Source organism: Anthonomus grandis, chromosome 5, assembly GCF_022605725.1.
Source record: "Anthonomus grandis grandis chromosome 5, icAntGran1.3, whole genome shotgun sequence".
Classification (NCBI taxonomy): Eukaryota; Metazoa; Arthropoda; class Insecta; order Coleoptera; family Curculionidae; genus Anthonomus; species Anthonomus grandis.
Genome location: NC_065550.1, coordinates 35,589,948 through 35,615,810, shown reverse-complemented (window position 1 = coordinate 35,615,810; position 25,863 = coordinate 35,589,948). Strand labels below are relative to the sequence as shown.

Sequence of the window (25,863 nt, the reverse complement as noted above, 5' to 3'; positions counted from 1 at the left end):
GCCTGGAAAAGTCAAATTTGGTCCAAATGTCTGAAAAAAAATTAACTTTATTTGCCTGGAAGGAAACAGAAATACCTGGAAAAGGTCCAGATAAAGTTCAAATACCTTGAAAATTACTTAAAATACCCCAAAATAAATTATGAAAAATTTGAAATGCCTGAAAGAGTTAATTCTGTCTGAAGGTAGATGTGTGTCTGGAAAAGCCAAATTTGGTCCAAATGCCTAAAAAAAATTTACTTTATTTGTCTGGAAGAAAACAAAAATATCTGGAAAAGGTCCAGATGTAGTTCAAATACCTTGAAAATTACTTAAAATACCCCAAAATAAATTTGAAATGCCTGAAAAGCTTAATTCTGTCTGAGGGTATAGGTCTGCCTGGAAAAGTCGAATTTGGTCCAAATGTCTGAAAAAAAAAATTACTTTATTTACCTGGAAGGATACAAGAATATCTGGAAAAGGTCCAGATGTAGTTCAAATACCTTGAAAATTACCTAAAATACCCCAAAATAAATTATGAAAAATTTGAAATGCCTGAAAGAGTTAATTCGGTCTGAGGGTAGATGTGTGTCTGGAAAAGCCAAATTTGGTCCAAATGCCTTAAACTAATTTACTTTATTTATCTGGAAGAAAACAAAAATATCTGGAAAAGGTTCAGATATAGTTCAAATACCTTGAAAATTACTTAAAATACCCCAAAATAAATTAGGAAAAATTTGAAATGCCTGAAAGAGTTAATTCTGTCTGAGGGTAGATGTGTGTCTGGAAAAGCCAAATTTGGTCCAAATGCCTAAAACAAATTTACTTTATTTGTCTGGAAGAAAACAAAAATATCTGTAAAAGGTCCAGATATAGTTCAAATACCTTGAAAATTACTTAAAATACCCCAAAATAAATTTGAAATGCCTGAAAAGCCTAATTCTGTCTGAGGGTATATGTCTGTCTGGAAAAATCAAATTTGGTCCAAATGTCTGAAAAAAAAAATTACTTTATTTACCTGGAAGGATACAAGAATATCTGGAAAAGGTCCAGATGTAGTTCAAATACCTTGAAAATTACTTAAAATACCCCAAAATAAATTATGAAAAATTTGAAATGCCTGAAAGAGTTAATTCTGTCTGAGGGTATATCAGTGCCTGAAAAAGCCAAATTTGGTCCAAATGTCTAAAGAAAAATTACTTTATTTACCTGAAAGGGATTAAAAATGCCTGAAAAAGGTCCAGATATAGTCTAAACTCCTGGAACTTGACTTAAAATTCCCCAAAAAAAATTTGAAATGCCTGAAAATCTTAATTCTGTCTGAGGGTAAATGTGTGTCTGGAAAAGCCAAATTTGGTCCAAATACCTAAAAAAAAATATTTTTATTTGCCTGAAAGGGATCAAAAATACCTGGAAAAGGTCCAGATGTAGTTCAAATACTTGGAAAATGACTTAAAATACCCCAAAATAAATTAGGCAAAATTTGAAATGACTGAAAAAGTTAATTCAATTGTCAAAAGGTATTTGTGTCCAGAAAAGCCATATTTGTTTCAAATTCCTAGAAAAAAATTAGTTTAAGTGCCTAGAAGGGACCAAAAATGCCTGAAGAAGGTCCGAATGGAGTTCAAATACCTGGAAAATGACTCAGAATATCGTAAAAAAAATTGTAAAGTCAAAAAAATGTAGTTCAATTTTCTAAAGATATTTGTGCCTAGAAAAACCATATTTGGTCCAAATCCCTAAAAAAAATAAGTTAATTGCCTAAAAGGGATTAAAAATGCCTAATACCTAATAAGAAATTTACTTTAATTGCGTGGAAAGGATCAAAAATACCTGGAAAAGGTCCAGATGTAGGTCAAAAACCTGGAAAATGACGTAGATTACTCATATTAAGAAAAAATTAGAATTAGTATCTCCTGGAAAAAAAATGGTGAAATAATTAAAAAAAAAAAATTAAAATCACTTCAATTGCCAGTAAAACTTTAAAAATGCCTGCAAAAAAAATGGTGGATAGAAATGCCTAGAGGAGAAATTAAAAATGCCTAAAGGAATAACCTTAACAACCTGGGAGTATTAAACCATATAAAAAGTATAAAAGAGAGAAAATTAAAGCATATCAACTACCTTTGTGTTAAATGGCTTCAAATATCTGGAAGAGATAAAGAAATGCCTGAAATAAATAAGAAAATGCCTGGAAGTCCTTTTGGTCTATATGACCTTAGAAAATATTAAAAATCATTAAAAATATCTGAAAAAAAACTTCGTTTAGAAAATGACTTAAAATATCAAAGAAATGTGAAATGCTTGGAAGAACTAAATTAACCGCTTATGGGTATTTGATCCTGGAAAATCCATATGCCTAGAAAAAATTGATGATTGTTTGGAAGACCATAATTCCCTCGTCGTGCTGTTTTGAGAGAAAATTTCACTTTTTCCCAATAAATATTCTCCAAACAGCACCCTAAAAACCCTCTCCAACAAAAAACCCACCCCAATAGACCCTTAAGGGCTCAAACCGTCCAGATAATAAACAACCAAAAAAATTGACAGGATTTCTTGGTGGAACCTATATTATAGTCGGGTAATAGAGGAGGATGGACGAAAAAATTGATGGGCGCCATTTGATAAATTTGTTGTATGAATCGGGCATAAACATGCCAGTCAGGCATCCACGATCGATAAGTTTCACGTTGCCAAATTGGCCATAAGGGCCTCGGCCTCTTCTTTATTGCACTCACCCCGGGGCATATATATATCATTACGTTTCGGCTTTTGCTTTTGAAGTTTCCAGATCCTGAGGAGAAGAAATAGCGGAATCGAGCGTGAAAATTGGATAGGCGCATAAGGAAACTATATGCGAACGGACGGTGTTTTGTCAACGGTTTTATCGCTCCATATAGGGATTTCTGGAGGCAATAAAGGCGCCTTAAGGTCCGAAAGAAAGTAGGTTTTTAGGGATGAAAAATCACCCTTACTGTATAGAGAAGCAACAAAAATCTTAGTGTAAACTAACAACTGGAAATTTAGTTCAAATGATTAAAAAGGGTTTAAAATGCTTGAAAGTACACTTGCATAATATGTCTAACCGAAGAACTTAATTAATTAACCGAGGATTTAAAATATTATGTGAAATTTGCCGGCGCCTTCGTCAATTTATTAAATTGCACTAAAGATGGATTTAAGGTATTTAATGATGATGTTCTCACTCGCTTGAAATGCGACTTAATTATTTATTTATAATAATAAAACTCCGTGGGTTATTTTAGTGTTAAATAAATGCGCGTTTATTAGGCCCTTAAGTTCTTTAGTGTCTGTGTTTACCAAACTGATGTAAGATTTGCCTAATTTTTAAGTCGATTTAATTACAAGTTGGGTAACGGTCTAGTTTAGCAACCGTTCTGAAAATCGCATCTAAAATTATGAGCTTAAAATATGTGTAATTTTACCGCGAATAATATTTCAATAGCGGAGTATCTTAATTGTATCCGAAATTATACACTTCAACAATCTAATTTTTCTTAAAACCTCACTTAGAAGGTCTTTAGATTAGCCTAAAAGCCTTTAAATTAAAAAAAAACTGTATATATAATACTAACCAATTTAAGTAAAATAAACATAAGCATGTTTCTTTCTTTTTTTCTCTCCTCTTCTGTCGTTTTCTAAGTCATTTAGTGGCCTCATGAAATAAAAGCCTTATTTATTTACTCTAAATATGAAGTTAATTTGAACCCTATAGGGTCTTAAAAAAAACATTTTGAGCTTATTAGCATAAGGTATTCTCAAAATAAAGTGATCGCATTACGGACGCGTATTATACAGAACCCCCCCGATAAGACGTCGAGATAATAATTATGGAAAACGCGATGCACGACCCCAATTTCGCGAAAAATCGACCCGCCTCATTATTACTCCTCACAAAATTGAAAGCGTATCGGCAGCTCATCAAAACCTCAAAATTAGAGCGACGGTCGCTCCATTCTCTCCCCCGTTCACTTCCTCCTTCTGCTGCTGCTGCTGCGGGTGATTTATGACGTCGCCCCCCTTTCTTCCCTTTTTAGGAAACTTTTCTTCCTCCTCGCCCCACTTTCCCCCCTCGTGCGAGCAGAAAAAAGTTTCTTTGCCTCAAAGGTAAAACGATTTTTGTGCCGCTGCCAGATCGTCCCGCTTAGATTTCCCGGGGTTTTACTAGTTTTTGGGGTTTAAGGGTCGCATTTGTTTTATTTATGTATGTTGTGGGAAAAAAGAGGGTTTTTCTTTTTAAATGTGAGGTTTTTAAGTGGAGGTCGTTTAAGGGAAACGACCGAATCTATTTAATGGATATATTGATTTTTAATTTTTTTTGATATTTTTGATATTTTAAATTTTTTTACTATAATAAAAGAATAGACCAAATTCGGGATTTTCGTCATTTGAAAGATAAGAAAACACCGTTGCTAGGGGTGGAAAAATATGATTTTTTAAGGGATTATGTCTGTATATACTTACTATAGATGCCTTTTAAAAAAGCCGACGTATTTTAAAAAACTATACTAATTTTACTATGATAAAAGAAGAGTCTAAATAAAAAATTGAAATTTTTTACCCGTAGCAACGGTATTTTTTTACCCTATTATCAAAATATTTTAATAAAGACGGCAACTTCTTATGCTTAATATTCGGTTACGAACCCCTAGCTATTTTACTAGATACTCCTATTTATTTTAAGAACCGAAATCACGGTCGAATAAGCAGCAAGAAAAGTTTTAAAGTTTTATTAACCCATTGTTAACCGATGTCACTGCTTTTGTTTGGATTGCCAGACTTATTTAATATATAACAATTAAATAAACCGTTTAATTATTCATAAATAATAATTAGAAATAAATTATGCACTTTACAACAATAAATTATTTACCGCGTCGGCTGTCACGTATGGACGTTTCGATTGAAATTTGTTCATTTTTTTTTGGGGAGAGATAATTGAACGTTAGTCATTTGTTCGCATTTACATATTCGTTATTTTTTAATCAAATTGCATCCGATTGACGCTGGAAATATTAAATATGGATTTCGTAAATCTGGATACCGGACGGAGGGCGGACATTTCGCCGTAATAATAATCCATTGACATTTTAGGGGCGAATTTAATTTTAATTATAAGAATTTTCCACTGTTATAGGCTCTATAATTAGACATTTTTAGACAGAAAAAAACGATTACTCGTAATAAGTAAATAAATTTTCTCATTTTTTCAAGAATAATACATTCTTAATTGAAATAAATAGGCTTAAATTACGGAAATAGAGTTCTTTATAAATAGGAAACAAAATATTTAAAATACAGATTTAAAAAGAGAATACTTTTTTAATCAAAATATTTCATAGATTTAGTAGTATTAAATGTATTCTCAAATAAAAACAAGTGAAATGTCCCATTTGAATAATAAAGGTATCAATTCAAGTCATTATAATCTTGAATTTAGTAAATGTTATGTTCAATTTAAGCTTTTTAACTTAATTAATTTAAATAAATCAGTTTATTGTTTAGAAAGATATATATTATTGCTTTAAAGCCCGTATATATAGTTTAAAATACTCTATTAATCAAGTGAAGACTATACCCGGTTCGTTTGAAGAAAATATATTGTTGCTTTGAATATTTATTTTCTTACAATAAAATCAATGTATTCAATTGAATTTATATATTCTCAAATTAAACTTTTTGTTTATCCCAAAAATGGCAACTTCGGAGTACCACGCCACGCGTACCCTGCTTGCCTCTTGTACTCTTGTTAGTCATAGACTAACTTAGATTTTTATTTTCTATGAGTACCTACTTTGTACTTTGTGATAAATATGTACCTATATTTAAAAAACATACACAAAATGTGTGTTTCTTTTGGTTTACTGTTGTTGTTGCAATGTAAAGTGATATTTGTTCCTATATAATGGTTTTTGTTTTTGGATAATAAACATATGTTTGCGTAGAACCTGTTTTATTAATTTATTACCAGAATTTAACCGAAAAATAATTAGGTAAATACATAGATATTTATTGCAATACCTAAATCATAAAATATAAAACGGTTGAATTTTTAATACGTTATAGCAATTCTTACACTTATAACTTATAGTTGAAATAATAATTGACAGTTTTATGTTATTTACTGTTGTGGTAATTTATAGGGTTCTTTTGCTATCAAAATAAAAATACCAGAAAGTGTGTGCCTTTTGGTATTTTTATTTTGATTCTAAAAGAACCCAATAAATACCACAGCACTAAATACTATAAAACTATTAATTTATTTCAACTGAGTGTAAATATTACTTATTTCAAATATTTAACCTATTTAAATCGAATAAAAAATATTAATAACAAGCCATAAACATTTTAATTTAATACTATTTAATATTCAATTCAATTTGCCAGGCGGTTTAAAGCAATTCTTCACATCTTTAAGTTGAATATATAATTCATTGTAGCTAGTCTTAAATATTTTTGGTTTGATGAAGCAAGCAGTAGAATTACTTAAATTAAGAATATGACCGTTTCAATACAAATTACCAATGGTTCAATGTAAGAAAAATAAAGATAAAAAATAAAAATAAATTTGAATTAAATAATTAAATTTCATCGCTTTAAAGAAAAAAATATTCCTTGCAAGAATATGATATTCTCAAATGAAATTTCAATATATTCTCGCAATAAGTTATTTGTCGACTTAAACCAATTCTATAAACATCTTAAAATTGAAAATATAATATTCTTAAATTAAACTTTGATCTTCTTGCGGATATATAATCCTTAGATTTTCTCAAATAAAGTGTCTAATTCTCATTTTAAGTACCCTTTTTTTTCTGTGTACCTCGTTAAATAAAGAAGCTCATACGAAAGCATATTGTCGCCGAATAAGACGCAGAAGGGTGGAAAAAAATCGTTACGGCCAAAAAGTATTCCTTAGATCACGTACCGCACATAAAAATAATCCCGGTCCTTCATTCTCTGTTCTTTCGTTTCGCACCTACTATTTTCACATATATTCCCGGAGGGTTAAGTTATTTCACATTTCCGTAGGGCGAGGTACTCAAAGTATTTTACACGTAAGCCTTTATAATGGATCGCATATATTCCGGTCCGTGAACCGCCACTACAATTTCAGACACGGATTTATCGTCTCTTTATCTCGACGGTCGGGGTGGTTTTGCGTATACGGGGGTCGCCGCTGGTTAGGTTGCGATTTTTCATCCCTATTCGACCTTTAAGGGAAATCCTTATACATCAATTTCCTATATATATATAAAATAGAGGAGGATCATCGGTAAGGACTCATCGTTTATTCATTCTTATTTGAAGTACGTGTGGGGGTTCACAAGATGTCCAATGTATTATAGTATTTCTGTAAAGTATTTTTGTAAAATACATAATTTTTTTCTAATTAATATTTATGAACAATAAAACGGTTTGTTTAATTATTATATATTTTAAGCCTGGCAATCCAAACAAAGGGATTGAAATTGGTTTACATTATGTAGCAACTTTAAAACCGCCTTTGCCGCTTATTCGACCGCGATTTCAGTTCTTTGGTGAAAAAAATAAATAGGAGTATCTAGTAAAACATCTAGGGGTTTGTAGCCGAATATTAAGCATAAGAAATTGCCTGGGAAAATGTTTGGGGTGGGTGGGGAGGTAAGGGTTTTTTTGTTGAAAAACAATGTTGTTATAGAAAACATATATTCAATATTTATTATAATCTTAGTTTATTTAAATTTGATATAATTTTATATATAAATATTTAGTATAGAAACAGCGTTATTAGATTGGATAATATGGACGAAAAACGGTGTTTTTCAGAATAATTTCTTTTAATATTTGAGGTGTAGTAATCGAGTTTAAAAACTAGATATATAAATCCCGTATCAATTTTTGTTAAATGCTGTAATTTTCTTTCTTTCGTAAGCAGAATCGGATATAATATACGTATATTCTACAGTTTAATAAATATACCTTGACCATATGCGGTTGATAAATATATCAAAGTTTATTTTATCGCCTATGTTTTTTAAAAAGCATTTTAAGCATTCTCAGGCAATTATTTTTTGCAAAAAAACCGTCTTTCATTAACCCTACCCTTACCCCCCCACCCACCCCACACTACTTACCAGTAAAAAATTATTTTCAAAACTCATTGTTTTCCAAAATAAGACGCATGAATAACAGCTAATTTCGTCGTTAATATATAATCTAATAACACAGTTTGTTTATTTAAATTTGATGTAATTATATATATTTATATTATTAATTATTTAATATAAAAACATTGCTATTAGATTGGATATTATCAACGAAAAACAGTGATTTTTCAAAAGAATTTCTTACTGGGGAAATGTTTGGGGTGGGTGGGGGGCTAAGGGTTGTATTGTTGAAAAACAAATTTTTTGCAAAAAAAATATATTCAATATTTAATATAATAACACTGTTTATTTAAATTTGATATAATTTTATATATAAATATTTAGTATAAAAACAGAAATATTAGATTGGATAATATGGACTAAAAATAGTGATTTTTCAGAAGAATTTCATCATAATTTTCTTTCTTTTGTAGACAGAATCATAAATGATATATTACAGTTTAATAAATATTCCTTGGTCATATACGGTTAATAAATATACCAAAACCAATAATTTATTAAAAAATCATTAAATAAATATATATTTAATGGTAATAATACATGATAAGTTGCTTGGGTAACCTTTTATTTGTTAGAAATAACATTATTAAATATAGAATCAGTATCAATCAAATTAAATATTATATAAAAAAAAGTAATTTTATTATAACAGAAGGAGAATTAAAGACAAAGTTAAATTCAAAATTCCAATGCCATTAAGTTCCCGACAGAAGGAGTATTTATTATACCTTACGGGCGTCCCTTTTTAATATTCATAAATATCCAATTAGAACCTGGAAAACAGAAGGCACCGGGCGTGGAAAATTTCCCTTTCGACCGTACTTAAAAAAATCCCTCCTCAATAAAACAAATTTATCGCCTCACAAAAAAAAAAGAAAATTGCCGGTAAAATTGGATTAGATCGAAGGTTTCGTGGCGAACGGACGGACAGCAAAATCGTCGTCTTGTAAATAAATATTTTCGCTCTTGAAAGTAGTGAGTGTTCCAGTCAGTTGAGCCATTTTTGGAGGAAAAACTTAATTTCGAAAGAAAATATCACAATTATCCACAAAATGTTTGTCAAAACTTAATGAGTTATCTTTAAAAAACTGAATTTTCACTTATTTGGGATAAAAAATGGGGACAACTACTGCAATTTTCATAAGGATACGCCTTGCTTTCTAGAAATGAAAAAGGATTTTTTTATACGTTTTACTCGAAAACCTTAAGGTTATGTGAGAAAAGTATGGATACAAAAACTATAAATTATTTTATCACCTATAATTCTATTAAAAAGCATTTTATTCGCAGCCAATTATTTTCTGGAAAAAACTGTTTTTTATTAACTACTACTGACCTACTAACTAATTGACCTACCCAGGTTTTGTACTTAAGAGAAAAATAGAAAATAGCCTTTTACAATACCACGGTGCCATGAGCTGTCTACACTTTCCAGTGACAAGTACAAAAAAATATCAGTTCACCACGTATCTAGGAAATTCATTAATTATTTGGCAATACTGCGGTTCAGTATGCTCTCTAAAAGTTCCTATGACGGGTGTCATCTGTTGCATTGATCAATTTACATTGACAAGAAAGCCACCTATATACAGCAAAATGAACCGTTGGGTTTTTAAAAAAGTTCTATGGTCATCATGAGCTTGTACTTGAAAAAAGTTCTATCGTCCAATATGCTGTTTACATGTTTCTATGGCAGATATCATCCGTCAAATATAAAGAATAAATCAATGTCATTTGTCAGTCTACCACAATAGAAATTACTTATTGATAGCATATTGAATCGTTTTTAAAAATAACTCTGTAATTTCTAGATATTTAGAAATAACAGAGCTATTTTTGATCAATCAAGGTCAATTTTGCCTTATGTAAATTTCAGAAAAAAAACACGTTTTGACCTTCTCAGTTCAATCTAACCATGTAAACGTTTATTCTAATGTGTCAATTTGAGTTGACAGGACGACTTACAGGCAGCACATCCAACCAAATGACATGCATGAGGGCAATATGCAATATTTATTACAAGAATCATAATTGTTATTTGTCAACCTAAATTGATTTGTCAACTTATAGACAGCACATTGAATGAAATGCGTTGACAATACCAGGGGTACAATATGCTGTCTACAAGTATAAAAATTAAAATTCGTCATAGGAATGCTTTTGAAAAAAGCAGTAATATATGAATTAGGGGATCTATATAAATACAGATAATGTAGTAAATGTTGCAACAATAAACTCAAAGAATTTTTTTTCAAGAAAGTTATTAAATTTAAATTTATAGGTTTAATATAATTATTATGTAGGAATTCACCATCTATTAGAACCATGCAACCACCAGGTCACATAGTGATATAATTATATACATGTATATTAATAAATATTTAATAACAAAAACAGTGTTACTAGATTGGATATTATGAATGAAAAACGTTGATTTTTCAATAGAATTTTTTACTGGATAAATGTTTGGGGTGGGTGGGGGGGTAAGGGTTGTGTTGATGAAAAAGAATGTTGTTGCAGAAAATATATATTCAATATTTAATTTAATAACATTGTTTATTTAAATTTAATTTAATTTTATATATAAATATTTAGTATAAAAACAGCGTTATTAGATTGGATAATATGAACAAAAAACAGTGATTTTTCAGAAGAATTTCATCAAATATTTGAGGTGTAGTAATCGAGTTTAAAAACTAGATCTTTAATTCTTGTGTCAATTCTTTAAATGCCAAAATTTTCTCCCTTTTGTAAACAGAATCGTATATAATATACGTATATTTTACAGTTTAATAAATATACCATGACCATATACGGTTCATAAATATATTAATAGTTTTAATTTAAAGACTGTATTTTTGAACCTAGAAAATGAAAAGTTATCTAGAACCAAAAAAAAAACTAAAATTTCAAATTCAAATGCTAAAAGGATTAATTCTCGATTATAATAACCGTTAATCTGTTGGTACAGACGAAATAACCCTTAAAAATAATTAATTTATATCAAATAAATAAAAAAGAAACAAACAATAATAATAATAAAGAAAATTAATCCAGAACGGGAGAGCGGCAGATGCGGCAGCGGATAAAAGAACCAAGGAGGGTAACGCCCAATATTTAAGACCCTAAAAAAAAGCAAAAATGCAAAATGTCGATGTCAAACAAGGGGTAAAGACCATTTTCAACTAATGACAATTAATAATGTTTTTTTTTTTTATTTGTATCTAATGTTAATTAACCTATTCTTTGTTCAACCAGCAACTGTGATTTAATTTTTTTAGAAAATATGTTTAAAGATAGTTGTTTAATGCTGGATGGAATACTGTTCCACATTTTAACCCCCGCAAATTTGAAAGAGTGCTGAAATGATGCGGTTCTATGACGTGGCACAACAAAAATATCATTGTTTTGCCTCATGTGTTCATGCTCAAAATCCAAAAATTCATCTCGTAAGTTAGCCGGTTGGCCTTCCTTTATAATCCGATAAATAAAGTTAAACATATGATGTTTTCGTCTGTTTGTCATATTTAATAAATTTTTGTCATTAAGATATGGTTTCTATATGGGATATTATAGGCAAATCGCATACAGGAATTTTGAATTTTTTGAATTGCGTTTTTGCTACTTGAACGTAAAGAGCCACCATATACCATGTCACCGTAATCGAACAAATATAAAACAAGGCTTTCACAAAGTAAATATTTTTGTTTTATGGACAAGTTCCGTTTAAATTTAAAAAGGTTTTTCAGGCGTAAATAGGCTGCTTTAATTTTGTTTTTTTAGATGGTGTTCAAAAGAGAGAGAATTCAATATATTACTCAATATGTATTGTCAAATATATGATACCCAAATTTTTTGCCTCTGGGACAATTGAAACTGAAGTGTTATTTATATGAATATTTATGCGATTTTCAAAGTTCGCCTTAAATTATTATTCATACACATCAAAAGAATTTAATTATTTACAGCATTTAATTTGAGATTGTGATTTTTTGCGTAGTTTTCTAGATTTATTAAATCGAACTGAAACTTTATAAAAATTATTATTCATATCTTCAATAGAAACAGGAATATACAGTTGTCAGCATACTGCTGTAATGTGGAATGTTTTACAGTGTTATACATGTCTGCCACGTAGAGTGAAAAAAGTAGGGGTGATAGTATAGAACCCTGAGGTACGCCTTGATTTGTTAAAAATCTCTTCTAAACTAATTGACTTATCATAAAAAACATTCCACTTATTTGCAATAAAAAATGGCACAAATACTGCAATTTTCATAGCCGTACGCCTTGCTTTCGCGAATTAAAATAGGGTTTTTTAAGTTTTACTCGAAAACCTTAAGGTTATATGAGAAAAGTATAGATACAAAAACTTTAGATTTTTATATCACCTATAAGTTTCTTAAAAAGCATTTTTTTCACAGGGAATTATTTTCTGCAAAAAAACTGTTTTCCACTAAACCTACCCTTACCCCCCCACCCACCCCACACAATTTATTAGTAAGAAATTGTTGTTAAAAATCATTATTTTCCAAAAAAATACGCATGAATGCAGTTGATTTTGTCATTAACATTTAATCAAATAACTCAGTTTGTTTATTTAAAATCGATATAATTAAATACGTATATTAATAAATATTTAATACAAAAACAGTGTTACTAGATTATACATTATGAACGAAAAACGGTGATTTTTCAAAAGAATTTCTTACTGGGAAAATAATTGGGGTGGGGGGGGCTAAGGGTTTTGTTAATAAAAAACAAAGTTTTTGCAGAAAATACATACTCAATATTTAATTTAATTACATTGTTTATTTAAATTTGATATAATTTTATATCTAAGTATTTAGTAAAAAAACAGGGTTATTAGACTGGATAATATGGACTAAAAATAATGGTTTTTCAGAAGAATTTCATCAAATATTTGACGTATAGTAATCGAGTTTAAAAACTAGATATGTAAATCCCGTGTCAATTTTTTTAAATGCCAAAATTCTCTCCCTTTAGATTAGAACTTGGAAAACAAAAAGTACTGAGCGTGGAAAATTACCCTTTCGAGCGCACTTAAAAAAAAGTCCCTCCTCAATAAAACAAATTTATCGCCTTACAAAAAAAAAGAAATTCGCCGGTAAAATTGGATTAGATCGAAGGTTTCGTTGCGAACGGACGGACAGCAAAATCGTCGTCTTGTAAATAAATATTTTCGCTCTTGAAAGAAGTAGTGATGGAGAAGAACGAGGGGGGTTAAAGTCTCAGGTGCACACCCCGGGACAACTAAATGGATTTAACCCTCGAACGCTTAAAATCGCTTTTTTTTCATTTTTTTTTCAGTTCCTCCCTCTCCGTTCTTCTTCTGTTGCCGGTTGAATTTTGTTGACTTTTAATGGCACTTGACTGGGCGCGGTATCGATCGGGTTTAACAAATAAACCCGGGGGTTCGTAAACAAATTTTTTTCGAAACGGTTCTAATTGAATTCCGTGTACTAAAGAAAAAAAATTGGCTTAAAAATTGCGTATGAATTAACAAGTTTTGGCACTGCAAAGAGTGTAAAGTGTCTTTTTTCTCAATTTTAAGAGAAAATTGAAATATTTAACTATTTTAATTTTTTTTCTCTTTTGTCCAAAACTATGCGGATAATTGTAATGTTTCCTAAGAAATTAAGTTTTTCGCCGAAAAATTGCTCAACTACCCGGAATAAAAAACAACGTTATTATTCAACTGCCTGGAGGAAAATAATCGTTTTATTTATTCCAGGCAGTTGAGGGATAAAGCAACTCAACTGCACGATGAAGATTTCCAATTACAATTAAAAGGGCAAAAACCCCAGTAGATTTTCCATTAAGAAACCCTACGTATAATTAAGTTATTATTAATTTAGTCAAAATAAAGTAAAATAAGAGTGACTTCCAAAATGGTTCAAGCAGGTTAAAAATTTATAGCTCTATGTCTAATTAATTTAAGCCAAATGTTTGTTGTTACTTATTCGACCGACAACCAGAAAATAAATAGGAGTATCTAATAAAATGTCTAGGGGTTATAAGGATATATAAATGAGATCCCAGGCTCGTAGTCGAATATCTAGAAGCGAAGTTGCCGTATTTATTAAAATATGTTACTGGATTGTTGCTGCTTATTAGGCCGCCAATACATTACACCACAATAACATTTTCAAGCAACTTTCTAACCATTTTACGACATTTTCAACCCCTCCTAGATCCACGTATCATAGAAAATCGTAACAAAATAAAATTCAATAATAAATTATGCAAAAACTGGCAAACGATCAACTTTTGGACTATTTTAGGGCATTGAAAAATTATTTTCTAGTGCTCCATATATGTCTGCTCATAGGAAAGTTATTTTCGGGAAAATCGATACTTCGTTGCTTGCCAAATCGGTCCTTCCACCCCTTAAGTACGTATTTCATTAAGTCTCGTCGACTTTTTAAACTCGGATTGGATTTGACTGGTGATCGAATAAAGAGCAACAATTCGGAAATTTTTTAATTATTTATTTTTTTCTTAAATAGACAACAATCCCGTAAATAATCTACTAAAAACCCCTAGTTATTAAACAAACACTTCTATCAATTTTTACTCACACCTACCTAAATGTTTGTTGCTGTATATTTGATCGCCATTAAATATATCCACGTTCTCTCGATTTGTAGGCAAAAAAACAAATAGGAGGGTCTGATAAAATATCTAGGGGTTCGTAGTCGAAAATATAGTGAATAAAAATGTGGAATTTAATGAAATATTTAGGGATTTTAACGGATTGTTTGATTGTACTTATTCGAACACCAAGCAGAAAATAAATAGGAGTTCCTAGTAAAAAATCGACATTTTATCCTGTGGAAATATTAAATAAAATTCTGGTAATTACTAAAGCGGTTCACACCAATCAAAAATTGCCAGCTCTATAGCCATTTAACAGCATTTAAACATTTGCTGCTGCTTACTCGATTACCATAAAATACCTTAAATGTTCCCTTGGTTTGTAGGCAAAAAATAAATAGGAGTATCTAGTAAAATATCTAGGGTTGCGAAGCCGAATATCGAGCATAAGAAACTTGCATATTTATTTATATATTTTATTGGATTGTTTCTGCTTATTCGACCACCAACCAGAATATAAATAGGAGTTCTTAGTAAGAAATCCACATTTTACGTCATGGAAAAATAAGTCTTTAGCACTCCACATTTTTTATACACTAAAGTGTACCAGAATACGTATATCCTTAAATCTCGTCAACTTTTTAAATCCGAATTGGGTTTAACTGGTAGTCGAATAAGCAGCAACAATATGGCAATTTTTTGAAACATTGATATTCTTTTTCTTAAATAGACTATAAGCCCGTAGACAGTCTAGTAGGAACCCTTAGTTATTTTAATAAATACTCCTATGAATTTTAACCTAAACGTTTGTTCCTAATTATTCGACCGCCATAAAATACACCAATGTCTTAAAAAATAAATAGGAGTATCTGGTAAAATATCTAGGGGTTGGTAAATAAGCATATAATGGAAAAAATGCATATAGCGGAATTTATTGAAATATTAAGAGATTTTAACGGATTGTTTGCTACTTATTCGACCAAATAATAAGAATTCCTCGTAACAAAATCAAAATTTTATGCGAAGCAAAAATTAAATTTTTTTACTTTAAATTGAACTTCAACTGCCAAGAAAAAATTATTTTTTTTTAATAAGTTAAATTTTTCAGCGGTCGAATAAGCAGCAACAATTCCCTAAATTTTTGATATATTTCGATAGGTTCTCTTATTTTTTTTCTTAAAAGAACAACAATCTTGTAGGTAGCTTACTAGGAACCCCTAGACATTTTAATCAACACCGCTATTAATTTTTACCTATATCTACGTAAACGGTTGCTGCTGCTTATTCGACCGTTGTAAAATATACTAAATGATCATGATTTGTAGGCAGAAAAATAAATAGGAGTGTCTGGTAAAATATCTAGGGGTTGGTAAATAAGCATGTAATGGACAAAAAGCATATAGCGGAATTTATTGCAATATTTAGAGATTTTAACGGATTGTTTGCTACTTATTCGACCAAAATGAATAGGAATTCCTCGTAAAAAATCGACAATTTTTGTGAAGCAAAAATTAATTTTTTTTACTTTAAATTGAACTTCAACTGCCAAGAAAAAATTATTTTTTTTTAATAAGTTAAATTTTTCAGCGGTCGAATAAGCAGTAACAATTCCCTAAATTTTTGATATATTTCGATAGGTACTCTTATTTTCTTTATTAAAAGAACAACAATCTTGTAGGTAGCTTACTAGTAACCCCTAGATAATTTAATCAACACCCCTTTTAATTTTTACCTAAATGTGCGCAAACGGTTGTTGCTGCTTATTCGACCGTTGTAAAATAAACTCAATGATTATGATTTGTAGGTAGAAAAATAAATTGGAGTGTCTGGTAAAATATCTAGGGGTTGGTAAATAAGCATGTAATGGAAAAAAAGCATATAGCGGAATTTATTGCAATATTTAGAGATTTTAACGGATTGTTTGCTACTTATTCGACCAAAATGAATAGGAATTCCTCGTAAAAAATCGACATTTTATGTGAAGCAAAAATAATTTTTTTTTACTTTAAATTGAACTTCAACTGCCAAGAAAAAATTATTTTTTTTTTAATAAGTTAAATTTTTCAGCGGTCGAATAAGCAGCAACAATTCCCTAAATTTTTGATATATTTCGATAGGTACTCTTATTTTCTTTATTAAAAGAATAACAATCTTGTAGGTAGCTTACTAGGAACCCCTAGATAATTTAATCAACACCGCATTTAATTTTTACCTAAATGTAGGTAAACGGTTGTTGCTGCTTATTCGACCGTCGTAAAATATACCAAATGCCATGATTTGTAGGCAGAAAAATAAATAGGAGTGTCTGCTAAAATATCTAGGGGTTGGTAAATAAGCATGTAATGGACAAAAAGCATATAGCGGAATTTATTGCAATATTTAGAGATTTTAACGGATTGTTTGCTACTTATTCGACCAAATAATAAGAATTCCTCGTAAAAAATCGACAATTTATGTGAAGCAAAAATAATTTTTTTTTACTTTAAATTGAACTTCAACTGCCAAGAAAAAATTATTTTTTTTAAAATAAGTTAAATTTTTCAGCGGTCGAATAAGCAGCAACAATTCCCTACATTTTTGATATATTTCGATAGGTACTCTTATTTTCTTTCTTAAAAGAACAACAATCTTGTAGGTAGCTTACTAGGAACCCCCGAGATAATTTAATCAACACCGCATTTAATTTTTACCTAAATGTGCGTAAACGGTTGTTGCTGCTTATTCGACCGTTGTAAAATATACCAAATGCCATGATTTGTAGGCAGAAAAATAAATAGGAGTGTCTGCTAAAATATCTAGGGGTTGGTAAATAAGCAAATAATGGAAAAAAGCATATAGCGGAATTTACTGAAATATTTAGAGATTTTGACGGGTTGTTTGCTACTTATTCAACCAAAATGAATAGGAATTCCTCGTAAATAATCGACATTTTATGTGAAGGAAAAAAAATTTCTTAGGATTCTATTATGTCAAATTTTTTATTACGCTAAAATCAGCCCCTAGAATCTGTATTTTTGGAAAAGTCGTTTACCAAGAGACATCTAGAAGCAATTTTATCAAAAGAAACTACAAAATTGAATTTTAAATGGCAAAAAAAAATTTTTTTACTTTAAATTGAACTTCAACTGCCAAGAAAAAATTATTTTTTTTTAAATAAGTTAAATTTTTCAGCGGTCGAATAAGCAGCAACAATTCCCTAAATTTTTGATATATTTCGATAGGTACTCTTATTTTCTTTATTAAAAGAACAACAATATTGTAGGTAGCTTACTAGGAACCCCTAGATAATTTAATCAACACCCCTTTTAATTTTTACCTAAATGTAGGTAAACGGTTGTTGCTGCTTATTCGACCGTCGTAAAATATACCAAATGCCATGATTTGTAGGCAGAAAAATAAATAGGAGTGTCTGGTAAAATATCTAGGGGTTGGTAAATAAGCATATAATGGAAAAAAAGCATATAGCGGAATTTATTGCAATATTTAGAGATTTTAACGGATTGTTTGCTACTTATTCGACCAAATAATAAGAATTCCTCGCAAAAAATCGACAATTTATGTGAAGCAAAAATAATTTTTTTTTACTTTAAATTGAACTTCAACTGCCAAGAAAAAAAATTATTTTTTTTTTAATAAGTTAAATTTTTCAGCGGTCGAATAAGCAGCAACAATTCCCTAAATTTTTTATATATTTCGATAGGTACTCTTATTTTCTTTATTAAAAGAACAACAATCTTGTAGGTAGCTTACTAGGAACCCCTAGATAATTTAATCAACACCCCTTTTAATTTTTACCTAAATGTAGGTAAACGGTTGTTGCTGCTTATTCGACCAATGTAAAATATACTAAATGATCATGATTTGTAGGCAGAAAAATAAATAGGAGTGTCTGGTAAAATATCTAGGGGTTGGTAAATAAGCATATAATGGAAAAAAAGCATATAGCGGAATTTATTGCAATATTTAGAGATTTTAACGGATTGTTTGCTACTTATTCGACCAAATAATAAGAATTCCTCGCAAAAAATCGACAATTTATGTGAAGCAAAAATAATTTTTTTTTACTTTAAATTGAACTTCAACTGCCAAGAAAAAAAATTATTTTTTTTTTAATAAGTTAAATTTTTCAGCGGTCGAATAAGCAGCAACAATTCCCTAAATTTTTTATATATTTCGATAGGTACTCTTATTTTTTTTATTAAAAGAACAACAATCTTGTAGGTAGCTTACTAGGAACCCCTAGATAATTTAATCAACACCCCTTTTAATTTTTACCTAAATGTAGGTAAACGGTTGTTGCTGCTTATTCGACCGTCGTAAAATATACCAAATGCCATGATTTGTAGGCAGAAAAATAAATAGGAGTGTCTAGTAAGATATCTAGAGGTTCGTATGGATTTTACGTCATGGAATTTTTTTTTTTACTCCATATATATCTCATTCTTTATACACTAAAGTCTACCTCTAGAAAATGTATTTTCGTGGAAATCGATATTTTCCTGCTTGCCAAATTGGTCCTTCGACTCCCAAAAGACGTACATCATTAAATCTGCAGATTGGATTTAACTGGAGGTCGTTGTTGAAATATAAACCCCTAGATATTTTAATAGACTCTCCTATATTAATTTTTTAACCGAGATTAAATTAAAGCGGTCAAATAATCAGCAACAACTCATTATTTTCCCTATTGAAACTAATTACGAACCCTTCAAGCATACGATCGGATAAATCCAATCACGTCTTGTAAAAATAACCAGTCCGCTCTCTCTCTCTTTCTCTCTCATCTACACACGTCAAAAGGAAAACTTTCATTTCACACTTGTCATCATCAATCAGGCCCGCACTGGCATTGTATCCAGATGCCACCGATTTCGGTAAACTCGTAACTTTACAACAAGTACAACCCGAAATGAAGATCGAGTGTGTGCGGTTTCGTCGTTACGACGAAAATGGTTGGATCTCTCGCTTCCTCTTTGGCGGTTTTTTTTTTATATATTTTTTTTTATTTATTCAAGAGCTCCTCTTTGTCGTTTTTTCTTCTCTTTTTATTTCGCTGGAGGAGGACGTGCATGATTTCGAAAGCTATAATGTGACAGAGTCGCCTGTTTTGTCAGACTTCGTTTGTCTGGTGTTGATGTGAAAGATGATTCTTGATGCTTTTGAACTGAAAAATATAAGGGTATATAATATAGGTGTGAAAAGTTACCCCTTTGGACAACATTTTCACAGAGAAAGAAATAAAAACCGTAAGTCTCGGTCTTAAAATATTTTTTTTATGTCCACGTAAATACAATAAAACCCGACACTAAAATAAAATCAAAACTTACAACCTTAAAAAAAAAAAGAAGAGATTTAGGACGAATTCTTTCAATTTTCACATTTAAAAACTAAAAAGTTCTTTCACAGTTGTTCCATGTCCAACCACAAAAACCGCTGGCATCGTTTAACCCTGCACCTGATGGGGTAAATGGGGGGGTAGAACAAGGACAGACAACCCCAAAATAATTAACAGGACACCCTAATAGAGAATGATCGTATTTGCGGTCGACTAACCATTTTGCGAACCGTGTTATAACAGAGAATTCTGAATTTTCATAACACGACCGAGTACGAACGGCCGCAGGGCCGATGTCATCAAATAAAACCGGGGGATCGGCTTTGCCGCTTCGAAAATGCCAACCGTGTGTTGTTGGTTTTCAGTCAACAACCGCCGGTCATACATTTATGTGTTCCTATTATTTAAAAAGAAAAAAAATGGTGCTTTTAAAGGGAGTTTGTAAACACTTAATTTGTATGATTGAATTGGGCATGAATTTAAAAAAAAACAGTAAAGCTTCGACAAAATGCGGTTCTCTTCCAGGCAATTGAAGTGCAGATGCTTTAACTTATACAGTGCTTTCATTTCAAAACGATCCACCCTTAATAACTTTCTTAAAAAAAAATAATATTTTATTTACGCCAAACTTTGGTATGTCAAATGGCTACCCCATGGTGTGATACATTATTTTAAAGGGCATTCATTATGCTATCAATGGTTGTAAAAAAAAATAAAATTGATTGATCAAGAAGCAATTAAAATGTAAATCGGTAGGGTAGAAAAACAAATTTAATTAGTTTAACAAATTTATTTTATTAAATGTTCAAAATGCGCGTCGTTATTAGCAAGACAATAAAAAAGCCTATTTTCAAACACCTTACGAGCATTGGCAAGGGTCTGCCCACTAATTTCTTTGCATTCTTGAAATATTCTATTTCTTGAATTCTCAATACTCTCAGATGGGGTCTTATAAACTTTGCTTTTTAAGTAGCCCCAAAGAAAAAAGTCTAGTGGGGTTAGGTCCGGAGACCGCGCAGGCCATTCGATTGCACCACGTCTGCCAATCCACTTTTCTCGCAAATAACGGTACACATTCATTACTTAAAAAAATAAATAATGCTTGCTTAAACTAAATGTACTGTTTGTTACCACACATTTTAACTTCTAAATTGCTTGTATTTAGGAGGTGTTGGTTTGTTTGCTCAGGCAACTCAACAGCCTGGAAAAAAAAAAAATTTTTTTGTGGCAAATTTCACTACCTGGAAGAATTAAAATAATTGTTTTCTTTGGTTCTTAAACGCACAATTTCCATGGATTGTCTGAAAACAATGATTTAAATTGTTTTAGGTAGTAATGATAACCTGGAAATAATTATTGCCTTCTTCCAGGTAATTTTAGTCCAGAAACATCAACTCTAATATCAACTACGTAAGCAAATACCTATTTTAGGCATTACCCTTTTTTAGGCAGTTGAGTTTCAGAGGCACAGGTAGCTTTAAGTGCCTGAGAAAAAAAACTCATGTTGATCTGCCTGAAAAGAATTTGTCCAAGCAACGAAAACTGTCTGAAAAAATTTATTGTCTTTTTCCAGGCAATTGGAGTCCAGAAGTGTCAACTTCTTCTTGAACTATCTGGAAAAATTCCTATTTACTTCCAGGCAACGACAATTAAATTGAGAAATATCTGTTTTCTTTTAGACAGTTGAGTATACTTTTGACTTTCAAAGTGATTTATTTTATTCTTCTAATATAGCCTTTTCTCAAGCAATTCTCTATGTTGTCAACTGATGTCAAACTTCTTGAAAATAATGATTTTAATTGTTAGAAATAGTAAAAACTGCCTAAAAAAATGTACTGGCTTCTTCTAGGCAACTGGAGTTAGGCAGTTTCAAGTTTAGCTTCAACTGCCTGAAAAAATTAGTCTATTCTTCCAGGCAGTCAAGTTTGAGAAGCAATGTTTGCTTTACTTACTAAAAAAAAGAAATTCAGAATGAACTATCCAAGAAACACTACCTGGACAAAAAAAAACAGATTTCCAGTTGTCTAGAGAATTTGAAATATACATAAATGTTTCGATTATTTAATAAAAAAGTCAGCTTTGATGAAAATGAACTTTTTTGGGAATATGGCAACTTACTTAAGAATATTCCCTCAATAAAATTCTTATTGACGTTAACTCCCTGATGGTAACTCTTGAATATTTTAGCAAAAAGAGTTTTGGCAAATAAAAAGCTATTCCCGACAGTTGGGAATCCAGAAGTTTCAACTTTAGCCTTGTTTAATTCCAATCTTACAGTTCAAAAATAAGATTTGAAGCCTGGAAGAAATCAGTAATTTTTCCAGGCAGTTGAAACTAAACTTGATGCTTTTGGACTTTAGCTGCCTGGAAGAAAACAGTAATTTTTCCAAGCAGAAGATAAAGTTAGAGCTTCTGGAATCCATTAGCCTGAAAAAAGCCAATAATTTAATTCAGGCGGCTTTCAGTAGCTGAAGGAATTAAAATCAGTATTTTTCAACATACGTTCCTTTGCTTAGGTAGTTGAAGCTTAATGTGCTCCTGGAACTCAACTGTTTTTCCAGGCACTTGATATTTTTGAACTCCAATTGCCTGGAAGAAGCCAATACATTTTTTCCAGGAAGTTTTTGCTGCTTAGAAGAGTTTAAAACATTGTTTTCAGGCAGTTCAACGTAAGCTTCTTCAACACCTCCTAAAGAACTAATTGTTCTTTAGGAGGTGTTGGTTTGTTTGCTCAGGCCCAACTCAAGAGCCTGGAAAAAACATAATTTTTTTTTGTGGCAAATTTCACTACCTGGAAAAATTAAAATAATTGTTTTCTTTGGCTCTTAAAGGTACAATTTCCATGGATTGTCTGAAAACAATGATTTAAATTGTTTTAGGTAGTAATGATAACCTGGAAATAATTATTGCCTTCTTCCAGGTAATTTTAGTCCAGAAACATCAACTCTAATATCAACTACGTAAGCAAATACCTATTTTAGGCATTACCCTTTTTTAGGCAGTTGAGTTTCAGAGGCACAGGTAGCTTTAAGTGCCTGAGAAAAAAAACTCATGTTCATCTGCCTGAAAAGAATTTGTCCAAGCAACGAAAACTGTCTGAAAAAATTTATTGTCTTTTTCCAGGCAATTGGAGTCCAGAAGTGTCAACTTCTTCTTGAACTATTTGGAAAAATTCCTATTTACTTCCAGGCAATGACAATAATTACATTGAAAAATATCTGTTTTCTTTTAGGCAGTTGAGTATACTTTTGACTTTCAAAGTGATTTATTTTATTCTTCTAATATAGCCTTTTCTCAAGCAATTCTCTGTGTTGTCAACTGCCTGCAATTACAAATTTACGAAAAATTTAAACTCGAATAATCACATTTCTCAACCTGTCCTTGGATAAGTAACCGATTCGATGGAACAAAAAAAAAAGAGAAAAAAACCAAAATGGCCCCCGTATCATTTATCATATTATGCGGTGAATCATTCCGGGGATTTGGGAGATTATCAACCCCCCCCCCCCCTCTACCGGCTAAATCAAATTTACTGCTTAGCCTAAACTGAAAAATATTGGGCCATTTAAAATTTTCCCATATACAGATTTATTTTAACAAACTCGAAACGACGCGGCCCTGGATAATTAATCATATAACGGCAACTAAATAAATAATATTTCAAGGGCGAAAAATTGTTTTCGTATCTGTGTATGGAAATTTATTTTCTATACAAAAATATTTTTATTATTCGGGCAAAATATAAAACTCATCATTTTGCTTATTCCAGGCATTTGTCTGTTGGTATATTGAATAGTTTTATAGCGTTACATAGTTTTAGTTATCTGGAAGCATGCATTTTCTTTGTATTCCAGACAGTTGTTACAGTTAAAATGAATGTATAATAGGTTCATGATTGCCAAGCCTAGGCAATCACGAAAATTACTAAAAATGCCTCAAAAAAAAACAACTTGAACTGCCTTAAACTAATCCAAATTTACTCCATATTCCTAGCAAAAAATACAAAATGCAAATGACAGTAAGACGTGAATTTTTAAAAACGTTTTTTTTCACGATTTTGATGCCATTTTTTGATTCCTTCTAGACATTTGACCCAGTTATTTCCCATTTTTAATTATCTGAAGGATTTTTTCCTAGGTATAGAAGGCATTTTAAGTGAGAAAAAAACGAAAAGAACCTAGGAGCGTCTAGTAAAATATCTAGGGGTTCATAAGACGTTTTATTGCTGCTTACTCGACCGCCGCTATTCATACACACTTTCCTACTTTATCCTTGTTTGCAGGCAAGGAAATAACTAGGAGAGCTTATTAAAATAACTAGAGGCCCTTACTAGAGATTAAAAAAAAAAGTAGGAGCATGCATTAAAATATTCGGAGAGAATTTACTGGTTTATTGCTGCTTATTCGACCGCAGTCATTTGCTAATTTAAAAGGGGAGTTTTATGACCTTAAGCGAAAGATCAGGGTGAGACCTTAGAAAATCGTTAATTAAATCAACCACAAATACATTTGAGGTTTCATAGAATCGGTTACTTATTCGGGGATAGATTTAGAAAAATATTCGGAGAGAATTTACTGGTTTATTGCTGCTTATTCGACCGCAGTCATTTGCTAATTTAAAAAGGCAGTTTTATGACCTTAAGCGAAAGATCAGGGTGAGACCTTAGAAAATCGTTAATTAAATAAACCACAAATAAATTTGAGGTTTCATAGAATCGGGTACTTATTCGGGGATAGATTTAGAAAAATGAGAGTGATTACTGGAGTCGGAACTTTTGGAAAATTGGCCAATTTCAGGGAGTTGAAAATTATGTTAAATTATTTTAGGCATGTAAGAGCGAAAAAAATGCCTAAAAAAAAACAAAAAAATTGAAATTTCTACGATTTTGAAGTCAGCTTTTGATCCCTTCTAGACATTCCATACAGATTATTTCCTTTTCCTATTAATGGAATAATTTTTTCTACGTATAGAAGGCATTTTAAATAAATACAGTTAAAATAACTAGGAGTGTAATAAAATATCTAGGAGTTCACCAAACGTTTTAATGCTGCTTATTCGACCGCCGCTATTCATACACACTTTCCTACTTTATCCTTGTTTGCAGGCAAGGAAATAACTAGGAGAGCTTATTAAAATAACTAGAGGCCCTTACTAGAGATTAAAAAAAAAGTAGGAGCATGCATTAAAATATTCGGAGAGAATTTACTGGTTTATTGCTGCTTATTCGACCGCAGTCATTTGCTAATTTAAAAGGGGAGTTTTATGACCTTAAGCGAAAGATCAGGGTGAGACCTTAGAAAATCGTTAATTAAATCAACCACAAATACATTTGAGGTTTCATAGAATCGGTTACTTATTCGGGGATAGATTTAGAAAAATATTCGGAGAGAATTTACTGGTTTATTGCTGCTTATTCGACCGCAGTCATTTGCTAATTTAAAAAGGCAGTTTTATGACCTTAAGCGAAAGATCAGGGTGAGACCTTAGAAAATCGTTAATTAAATAAACCACAAATAAATTTGAGGTTTCATAGAATCGGGTACTTATTCGGGGATAGATTTAGAAAAATGAGAGTGATTACTGGAGTCGGAACTTTTGGAAAATTGGCCAATTTCAGGGAGTTGAAAATTATGTTAAATTATTTTAGGCATGTAAGAGCGAAAAAAATGCCTAAAAAAAAACAAAAAAATTGAAATTTCTACGATTTTGAAGTCAGCTTTTGATCCCTTCTAGACATTCCATACAGATTATTTCCTTTTCCTA

The 25,863-nt window shown here is 30.9% G+C and overlaps 1 long non-coding RNA gene across 1 annotated transcript in view; it reads right to left on the bottom strand.

The window, feature by feature from the left end:
- Positions 1–1,207: 1,207 nt before the first annotated feature.
- LOC126735865 (uncharacterized) overlaps positions 1,208–25,863 on the bottom strand; it is a 47,402-nt gene continuing 22,746 nt past the window's right edge. The window contains exon 3 of the long non-coding RNA XR_007660531.1: positions 1,208–1,342. This is a non-coding gene — a long non-coding RNA (uncharacterized LOC126735865). The remainder of the gene's footprint in view (positions 1,343–25,863) is intronic.